We start from the raw sequence: 10,626 nt of genomic DNA, 5'->3' as shown, positions 1-10,626 counted from the left end.
TTGTCATTTACAAGAGGAAAAGAAAGAAGTCTCAAAAACAGTTGATTTGGTCATGGAATATGGGTGGAAAATTTTGATGCAGACAGTCATCGACTGGACAAAATTCCAATGTTTTTTATGCTATTTCTCCTTTCTTCATGTTCCTGTATTCTAGTGAAAGGACTAAGAGGAATCTTGGTTCAAAAAGTAAAGGAGTACCTCTCTTGGGTGACAGGGAATTGTCATTTGCTATTAAAACTCTTCTTCTGATGGCTTAAATAATCAAACAGGTATTTCTTGAGTGAGTATTGCATTTCAGGCACTACATTAAGTGCTTGGCATAGAAGGAAAAGCAAAGGCAAGACAGGAGACACTGAAGAAATGCCATTCGAGATAGGCATGGGCATCAGGCAGCTCAGAAACAATCTCTAACAAGGTCAGCAGAAAGTTGAAAGTAAGAAAACAGGATTTTGCCTGCTCTTCCCTGCAGCAACAGCTGTGGCCTCTTGCAAAGCAATTAAGCCTGTGGCTAGGATTCCAGTCCCATCTCATCTCAGCAGCCTCGCAGCCTTGGAACGTTCTTGACGGAGACTCTTAATCGATGGCATCTCTTTGTTTTTGCCCTGGCATCTCAGATGGTGGCATTCCCGAGGCTGATTAGCTCCAAGTTCCTTCCCTGTGAAGCCAAAGCCACCATGTAATTTCCATTAGACCTGAAAATGGTCCTGATTTAAAGCTTAGATGGAGCCCATAAGCCATCATCTAATCATACTTAAAAAGTTACTGGCCTGGGCTGCATGTTCTTCACTTCTTTAGCAGTAAAATCATTCTTAAAAATATATCACTCTTTGTGAACCATCAAATCAGCCTGATGACAGCCTACTTTAGAATTGAGTGCTGCAGTAAATGTCAGAACTCCGATGCTGACTTTCTGTGTGACTTTGGGTAAGCTACTTAACTTTCCTTCTTTTATTTCTTTCTCCTGTTCTTTCAGTACCTTTGATGTGCCAGACTTTAAAACCAGACTTGGAGGTAGGGAGGTTAAAGGTAGGTGGGTAAGGAGGAGAAGAGCCTACAGAGATAAAGGAAACCTGACCCCTGCTCTAGAGAGAAGCACAGTTTGAGGAAATAGCCTTGAAAAGCAAATAATTAGCACCCCACTGGACAGCACTGCCACTGAGAGTATGCCAAGTGTTGTGGGAGCACACAGGAAAGAGACTCATTCCTTTCAGAAGACTGCGTAGGGGAATTTGACAATGCATCCCAGAGGTACTTAACAATGAGCTGAATTGCAAGGAATGAAGAGGAATTTCCTGAGTGGAGACGGGGGAAAGACACTCCTAGTCGTTCTAACCTCGAAAAAAGATAATAATCTTGAATCTTGCTTAGCCACAACAAACTTGGTAGCCCAGCTCCATGATTGTCAAAGCTCTCCAGCTCAATGGAAAAATGGTGCCACATTAGACTTATCACTTTTTTACTGTTGTTGACTTTTTTTTTTTTAAGTCAGGGCCTCACTCTGTTGCCTGGGCTGGAGTGCAGTAGCACAATCATGACTCACACTGCAGCCTTGATCTTGGGCTCAAGGGATCCTTCTCACCTCAGCCTCCTGAGTAGCTGGGATTACAGGCATGTGCCACCACTCCTGGCTAATTTATTTTTATTTTTATTTTTTGTAGAGATAGGGTCTTGCTGAGGCTGGTCTCGAACTCCTGGGCGTAAGTGATCTTCCTGCCTCAGCCTCCAAAAGTGCTGGGATTACAGGAGTGAGCCACTGCACGTGGCCTTCTGATGCCTCCTTTGCTCTGCACTGGGGAATGCCTGTCAGTTTTCTTCCCTTGGCAAATGAGAGGAGAGGACCTGTTTATGGCCTGCTTCTTTGTAATCTCCTGGTTTGTGCTGATGCTGGGCTGACACAGCTGTGACAATGATGCCTCCCAGAGCTGCTGTGAAAGAGGCCAGTGCAGCGTCTGAGGAGTGAGCGTCACCTTCCCAGGAGCAAGGCTTCAAATTTCCTTCTCCAACCCATTAGAGAGGGAGGTCTTTCTTACACAACTTCTTGGGAGGAGCAAGCGCAAACTCAGCCACTCAGCTCTCCACACCCATCCTAGTAAGGGTCCCCTATAACCCCCTTGTGTTCATAACCACCATGACTCTGGTTGCTTCTATATGGGTATAGCTCCCCTAAGGATGAAGGAATATGTGTAGTGACAAAAGAACATGCAGACATTTCTAAAGATGTCGAAAGCCTCGGGGTCATAGGGATTTGGTGTCTAATCAGTCAATAGTGAAGAGGACAAATATCAGGTATGCCACCAAGTCCTGCCTCAGTGTTCCAAGTTATTATGCCAAACACTGGGGTTCCTATGGAAAATCCTGGAAGCAAAAAACAGGAATATTGGCCCTGTCGCTTCCCATGCCATGTGAAGTTTCTGGACCTCTGTTGCCTTGTCCAGGACAGTGTGGAGGGGAGGACTTAACTTGTGTGATTCTTCAGAGCCCTGCCAGATCCTAGAGTCCACGATCCTTGAGCCTCCCATTTATGGAAGACTCAAACCAGTAGAAGGCTATGTTTATTACAAGGGGGTGGGGATTTGAAAGACTGATTTAATAGAATAGGAGTATAAGAAAGCATTATATGTGTATGTAAGAAAGGTGCTACATTTTAATATTCTGTATTTGTGAGCACTAGCTTGTGTTTGTGAGTCCTCTAGTCATCTCCTTAGATAGTATTATCAATACTACCAACCTTATTGTATAAAAGTAGGAAAAAAGGGTCACAGGAAGATTAAGTTTAACGTGTGTTACTGAGCATGGTATGACGCTAACATCCTCCCTCCTTCTTGCCAGTTACAAAAATAAGCCTAAACAGCACATAGCTGTTTCAAGAATAAGCATCAAAGAAAATGCAGGAAGCAGTAAGGTTGGAAGATACACTTGATATGTGAGGCAAAAAGGCCAGGTTTTAGACTTTTCCCCACTTTCTGTCTTTGTGCAAACTATCATTACTTTTAGTGCCTTAATTTCTGTTGTTCTAAAATTCGGGGTGGCTTAAAAGAACTAAAAGAGGATAACTGGATTGTTTGTAACACAAAGGATAAGGGCTGAGGGAATGGATACTCCGTTCTCCATGATGCGATTACTGTGCACTGCATGCCCATATTAGAACATCTCATGTACCTCATAATTATATATACCTACTATGTACCCAGAAAAATTAAAATTAACAATATTTTTTAAAAACTAAATAAAATTAAAGGGGTCAATGTTTGTCTTATATTGATGCCTTGGGGGCAACTTCAGAATAATGACAGGTGTGCACTAAAGGCTTTCCGGAGACAAAGGTGCAACTGCCTGGCTGCCGGTGGGGTCTTTGTGTTTGGACGTGGTAATGTGTTTCCCTGCAGGAGTCTGTGGTGTGTGTGGGGGGGTGCATGGGGGAACATTAAGGGCTCATTACTCATATGAAATCCTCAGTCTTTTATGTTGGTGTTTTTGACGCCTGATGGGCAGCAACCTCCTTTTCTTTTGGCTGTTGCCCTGATTTCCACTCCCTGAAGATCCCCAGGATGTAGGAACTGGGTTCAGCTCAGCTTTATTATTAATTAGGGAAGCCATTCTGAACTTCCTCCCTTCCTCCCTCTTTCTCTTCAATTTACCTATTCATTGATTTATTTATGAAGCTCCTCTCTGTGCCAGATACTGTTCTGAGAAGGTGGTTCCTACCCCTTGGGAGCATACGCTAATGTGGAGAAGGCAGGAAACAGGTCAATGAATGATATCATTTCAGATCACGGTTTAGGTGTGAAGAAGAAAATACATGGGATGATGTAAGAGAAAGTGACTGGCAGTGGGGACTACTCCGCTTACAGATATTCAGACTCTGGAGGCCTGGGCTGGGGTTCAGGAATCCGCACTGTCAAACAGAAGGGCATGGGATTCTGCTGCAGCTGCTCCCTGGATGGCCCTTTCAGCATCCCTGCCCTAGGAAATGCTTTGAGTGTTTGGCCTTCAGCGTTGTGCTCTCCTTTGTGAGTGGTGGGAGTGGAGTCCGGTGTGTTTCAAGGTGAAGGTTAATTGCACTGTGCAGATTCCCACCTGAAGCTCCCTTTTTCTGGCATCTTCCCTCAGTCCCAGCAGCTGTCTCCTGTGCAGGAATAGGCCTTGCCACCTGTTGGACATAACCTCAAACTCAGAGGATTAATGTGTTCTCATCTGAAAGGACACAAAGGGGATTGGGGGAAGCAAAATTGTTAACATGGTTCTCCTTATCTTTCCTCTCCAAGATCCATTTTTGATCCCCCCTTCCTGGATTCTCCCTCCACCCTCTCAAATCCGCTGTAAGCAGCTGCTAGCTTCCTCGCCTGATGGGCCTCCTGGCCAGCTGTCTGACGTCACACATCAATCTTCCATCTTCACTGCAAATCTCTACTGATCAAATTTCATATTTCCAGGACTCTGTTCATAAAGCCCCTTTCTCTGGTATAATTAGTAATTAGAGGAAAAATGTTAGCCAACAGACATTCAATCCCCATCTGTCAAGTGAGGAAGTTCCCATTCAAGTGGAGAGCTGACCATTCTACATAGGTGGTGGACCACTCACAATCTGCTTTTCTGAACTAAGTGGTTCTAGTGGAACAAGAGAGGGAGCTATGTTTCTGAGTGTCCACTGGGTTGTACTCATGTTTCTTTGTATCTGTATAATTTAATTACAAATTAAAAAAATTATTAATTTCCTTCTTTCATCCTGTCTCCCACACTGCTTCTAATATTAAGTCAGTGGCAGCCTCATTAAAAGCAGTTCCTCTTATATAACCATTTCCCAGGCCATAACTGGTATCCTCATGATTCCCTTCAGAAAGGGCTGGTTACATCTGCCAGCTGGTTACTGACCATCATAACTTTGCAAATGGGAGACAGGAATTGTCCTGAGTGAGGCCCATGTGATATGTGCAGATTTGCCTAAGTGGGGACATTTAGCTGAGGGCAGTCTTTGCTCATTAATTGTTTCTGTCATTTACAAAAGTTAAAATTTTTGTGAAATATTTTCAAATTCATGCTTTGCTGACCTTGGGTTTTAGTTACTATTTAGCTAAACATAAGCCAATATTATAATACGGATACCCTGAATAGGCAAACATAGAAATAAGACTCCCCACACCTAATGTGTTTCTAGGGAGAAGAAATTATTTACTGTTCTTAGTGTTAGTTAAACCACATCAGGCTGGCTGGATTACTTCTGAGACCTAAAATTACTGAGGACATAGATCTATTCTATGTGTCAGAGGCCAATCATCGAGAAGGAGAAAGAATTTCAGACTTTGTTATTTGAGAAATGATTGTAGATTGTAGTTGAAGATTCAGAGAAGAGAAGCCACAGAAATATTTCAAATATTTAAATGGGTTTCATGCCATAAGGGCTGGGAATCAGTCCACAGCACCCAGGGGTCAACTTGGGATGACAATTATAGGGAATGGGGTTTTATCTTAAAGTACTGGGCACTAGAGTCCAAAGTTTTGGGATCAAATTCTGCTTCTGCCACTTGTTAGCTATGTGATGGTGTGCAAATTTCTTTACCTCTCTATACCTCAGTTTTTTCATCTGTAAAGTAAGAGTAATAGCTCTTCCTAGAAGGTTATGAGAATTAAATGAGTTAATACACATAAAGTATTGCATCAGGGTCTGACACACAGTAAGCCTTGGCTATTTATACTACTACAAGAACATGTGGCATGGTCACCTGCCTAGAAAGCTCAACATATTTTGAAATGTTTTCCACAAAACACGACTCCCTGAAGCTGATATATTAAAAGATGAGAAAAGGGTTCTGAGTTCAAATTAGGTGACCCCTAGCTTTGAGATCCATAATATGCAGGACAGTAAAGAAAAGCAAGTTACTTCTGTTTCACCAAATGTTTCTGATTTGTTTCACTATGGAATCTGCCTTTAGTGGAGAAATATATTGTGAAATATAAAACACATTTGAGAAAAAGCAAAATGATAGAATTGCCTAATCAGTTGTGCTAGTGGGAGGGTGAATACATTTTGATGGGTTGATTAGGTTTGATTTCTGCAAAAGACTTCTGCTCCGAAGGTGTTAAGTGTCTGAAAGTAGTGAATAATGTCACATTTTAACACCACCGCTACACATAGCCTCCCAAAATCTCTGTCTTGAAACATAGGTTTGCAAGTGAGTGATAGGAAGAAAACAGAATATTTCATTCATTTAACATCCATGAGAAGACATTTTCTTATGCCAGGCCTTGAACTAAATGCTGGAGATGTGAAGATGACTGGGGCACTGCTCCTCCCCTCAGATGTCAGGTGTGGAAGCATGAACAGATTTGTAACCCAGTGTGATCATTGCTTTAGTGGAAATGGAAAAGGCCTAAGAGGACAGTCAGGAGGGAAAACTAATTCTGATTGAAGGAGAGACGTGTCCAAAATGGGCTTGCTCACCAGCAGCCAGGCTGTGTGCATGAACCTTCCCTGTGCGGTGAAAAAGGAGTTCATGTTATAGGTGATGGCGTGGGCCCTGGGAGGGTAATCTTTAGAAAACAGAGAATCAGGCAGAGGACCCTGGGGGATAGGAACCAGCACAAGGGCAGGATGAATTCATGTTCAAAGGCAAGAACACATCAAAGTGATGCCACATTCAGAGATTACTGGGTTAGGGGTGCAATAACCAAGAGGCCCTGAGGTTTCCTATTCAGTTCTATTGTTTAAGAAATCACTTTAATAAATGACATCCTTTTCTGAACTCTTTGAATCTTGGCTTCATTTGTAACATGGAGTCAGGGGTGGTGGTGGAGTAGGTTTCTAAGACCACCCCCTTCTCTAATATTCCCCAATTTCACACCGGTTTTTAAACTTGATCTACAATGCTCTATGTTCTTGTCACAGCCTGATACCTGCCAGCCCATCCTGTGAAATTTAAAAATTCACCTTAAATCAACCATCTTTAATTCTCTAATTATTAGTTTGGCATTCTCCTGACCCCTTTTTAATTTTTCTTCCTCATTTCTTACTTTTGAAGGGGAAGATTTGAACTCAGAATTCCAAGTGTGTACTCCCCTAGGGATGCAGAAATCATCCATCTTCCATTCACTGGCAGGATGATTCTGTCTCCAGCTAATTCTGTTGCCATAAAACACTGCAAACTCATGTGTTTCTGGTTATTTGCTCCCAAATACATTACTTTGCATTTTTCCAAGTTGAATTCCATTTCATTCTTTCCCACCCATATTTCTATAATCTCTTAATATCATTCATGTGTTTACTGCCTGCCCACACTGGGGTCTGCTTCTTTTAGCTTGGTATAATCTACATGTCCCATTAATATTTTTTAGAGAACATTGGGTCTAGTATGTTCCCTCATGTCTCCTTACCTATTACTTTATAGCCCAATGCTGGGCCTCAGTGATGTTACTTAGGTTCTGGGTTGCCCTTGCCACTTGGTCAGAACTATCACTTTGCAAATGCATTTAAATATTCCAAATGTTGCTTCTTTAACAGTTTATTAGTTCTTATGGATACTAGCCTATTGTTTCTGGATGCTATGATTAAAGTAATATTATTTAACATCCTCATTTTAAAGATGAAGAAACAGGCCTCAAGAAGTTATGTGCAATTGGCAGGGCAGGGTGTGGGAGTAACCAGCACCCAACGTCCCCACCTTCCAGATCATGAATGGAGAGGTTACACAAAGAGCTGGGTTAACCTGCAGATGGTATGGAAAAGATAAGGAATGGGGGATGAATGAAAAGGGAATAATATTATAAATTTTCTGGCTTTGATAAAGCTGTACAACTTCAGTACCAATTGAATTTTCTAACCTTGAGAGTCTCATCCTGATGGAAATGCATTCACAGTGCACATGCCTATTCCTATCCCTTTTCTTGAGCCTCTAAGAGGCCTACAGGGGTGTGGGGATTATCCATTCTCAACAGTTAAAGAGTTCTTTTTTTAATGAAGAGTAATGTTCAGAATCACTTTCCTCCTTTCCTAGCTTGGTCTAATAGTATTTAGTTTTAGCCCAATTACTGGGATTTTTGTACATTCCTCACTAGTCTTCAGAAATGCTAGCAGTGGTTTCTTTCATATATGTTTTATTTATGTTCAAGATTGTAGGTAATTTTTTTTGGTTAAACTTTATGCATTCAGGATTTCCAAATATCTGCTAACCTGATTTACAGTTTATCCTACTTTTTACCATTGATACCACTTTACCACTCATTTGCCAGAATTGAGAAAGAGGTCTAGGGGCATAGTTCATTATTTTCTGTGACCTGGTTATTACTCTCTGACTTATTTAGAAGAATGGCTTTCTTCCAGTGTCTCCTGCATCATGGCAATCATGAATGAAAAATCTTTATTCTTTTAAGATTGTTATGCTAGCATTAAGTCATTCTGTTCTTTTTCTGCCAGGTTTTTCCTCCAAGTCTTGACTGAGGCTGAGTCTACATGACACCAAAACATCCAAATGAAAAAGAAAAATTCACTTGAACCACTTAGATGTTTCTTCACCAAATCCAGATGTTTGGCAGTGCAGATAATACTTCTGGACAATAAGTGACTCCCCCTACAATCAACACTTTCATCACACTGCTTTAATTAAAAAAATAATTCCAATAGTCTGACTGTGTGCAGTCTATAAGAATGGTAGAGTCTTGTAGATTCAACCCTTGCATTAAAAGAACCTTTGAGTCATGAGTTTGACCAAAGTTGAGGTGAAGATGCTTGTCCTGGGTGGATGCTTCGTTGTTACCATGAAGAATTGTGAGTCAGGAAGTGAGCATTTGTCCCAGCATAAATAAATCCAGATGCAAAACATTCAAAGTGGAAAGAATTAGAAACCTGACTCCTTGGCAGTAGAGCTGTGGCAAATATTTTAAAATATCCACACTATCCAATTCTTTCAGTCTGCGTAATTTGCCTAACATGTCCCCTAATATAATTAAATGAAAAACACATATTTTGCTTTTAAGAACTAATTGTCATTCTGAAAGATTCAAAACACTAACCATATGGTACCTTTCGCATATTCTCAATATTCTAGAGTGAAGAGTTTTACTATTTTATCAAATGACCAGATAACCAGAGGCTTAGTTTCACATAAAAGGTAGAAAACATTTTAAGAGTAGGCCTGAGTCTAGGCTCATAGATTTGAGGAACCTCTAAGGTCCTTTAAAGAAAATCCCCATCCAATGCTTTAGCCTGCTCCCCATCTGGTACATTTGTTGAGAGGTTATCCAGGCAGTTCTAGAAGTTCTAGAGACAGAGACGGCTTCCCTTCCCTTCCCTTCCCTTCCCTTCCCTTCCCTTCCCTTCCCTTCCCTTCCCTTCCCTTCCCTTCCCTTCCCTTCCCTTCCCTTCCCTTCCCTTCCCTTCCCTTCCCTCCCCTCCCCTCCCCTCCCCTCCCCTCCCCTCCCCTCCCCTCCCTTTCCTTTTAGAAAGGTACCTAGGAATTCACCTTTCTGTATCTGCCATTTGCTGAACTCTGACATCTTGTGTCGCTCACAGAACAGGTCACGTTGCCTTTTCACATTGGCAAAAAGTATTGGTATTGGTGTTTTAAAAAATTTGTCACATAGTTTACCCCTTACAGTCCACTTCTCTTGAAATTTCAGCCAAGACTTCTCTCTTCCAGCCACCTCTGTCCCCAAATGTGTTCCATTTTGCTCACGTTTCTCTTAAAGCACTAAATACAAAGAGGGTTGTGCCTTCTCTGGTCTCGCCTCCCCTGAGCTTCTGATTCTGCGTGGAGGCTGGCAGCGAACTATCATGGTAGGAGGGGCACTCGGGGGCCAGATCGAGATGCTTTCCACCTTGGTCTTTGCTTCATCTGCATGTTCATCATCCTTTCCTCAAATGCCCACTTCTCTGGTGAAACCTGAGTAAGGTCTCCTTCCAACACATTTAACTGCCCCTCACAGCCACAGCCACTACCACTCACCTTCTCCTGGCAGGGCTCCAGGACAGGTGGGGGCTCTGAAACTCTTCCAGAACACTAAGTAGGTTAGAGACTCCGACAAGTACCCAGGACAACCTAACAATGGAAAGTTTAATTTGTCAGGCATTTAAGCATCAGCAGTGATTCCAGGAGTTCAGTATAGAGTTGAGAACAAAAAATGTATGTGCTCCTTCTTTGTGTGGGGGATTGCCCCTTCTCATCTGAGCTACCTCAAGGCCACCACACATCTGCAGTCTCTTTACAGATCTGGCAGCCATCCTTGAAGCTCAATCATGACTCCCCAGGCAAGAACAACCCATCTTGCCTCCCACCCTTTAGCCTTCTTCCAGATACACTGTAACATTGAGTGGTCTGGAATTTAATCATCTTTGAATTGTGCTTTGTACCACTCACACCTTGGGTTTATAAGAAGGGTAAAATTTCTGCCTTAGACTGTGACTATAAAAATCTTTAACCTAATTTTGCAGCTAAGCCAATTTCAAATTAAATGGCTTCATGTCAGAAATGTCAACATCTGGAAGAGACTCTAACAGATTTTGCGATAAATCAGCAGCTGCTGTGGGTTAAAGGTTATGCTAATTCCAGATTCTCGACCTGGAAAACACTGAGTCAATAAAGTTACCACACAGACTCTGGGAATGCCACAAGGAGCTCAATGGGCGGGAACGTGGAG

General features: G+C 42.1%; 1 long non-coding RNA gene across 1 annotated transcript; it reads left to right on the top strand.

The window, feature by feature from the left end:
• Nucleotides 1-310: 310 nt before the first annotated feature.
• LOC123572460 (uncharacterized) lies at nucleotides 311-8,613 on the top strand. Its single transcript, XR_006697055.2, has 2 exons — nucleotides 311-924; nucleotides 8,408-8,613. It is a non-coding gene; the product is annotated as an uncharacterized lncRNA (long non-coding RNA).
• The last annotated feature ends 2,013 nt before the right edge of the window (nucleotides 8,614-10,626 follow it).

Source organism: Macaca fascicularis, chromosome 1 (assembly GCF_037993035.2).
Source record: "Macaca fascicularis isolate 582-1 chromosome 1, T2T-MFA8v1.1".
NCBI classification, from domain to species: domain Eukaryota; kingdom Metazoa; phylum Chordata; class Mammalia; order Primates; family Cercopithecidae; genus Macaca; species Macaca fascicularis.
Note: the sequence above shows the minus strand (reverse complement) of the source record. Positions and strands in the feature narration are given on the sequence as shown.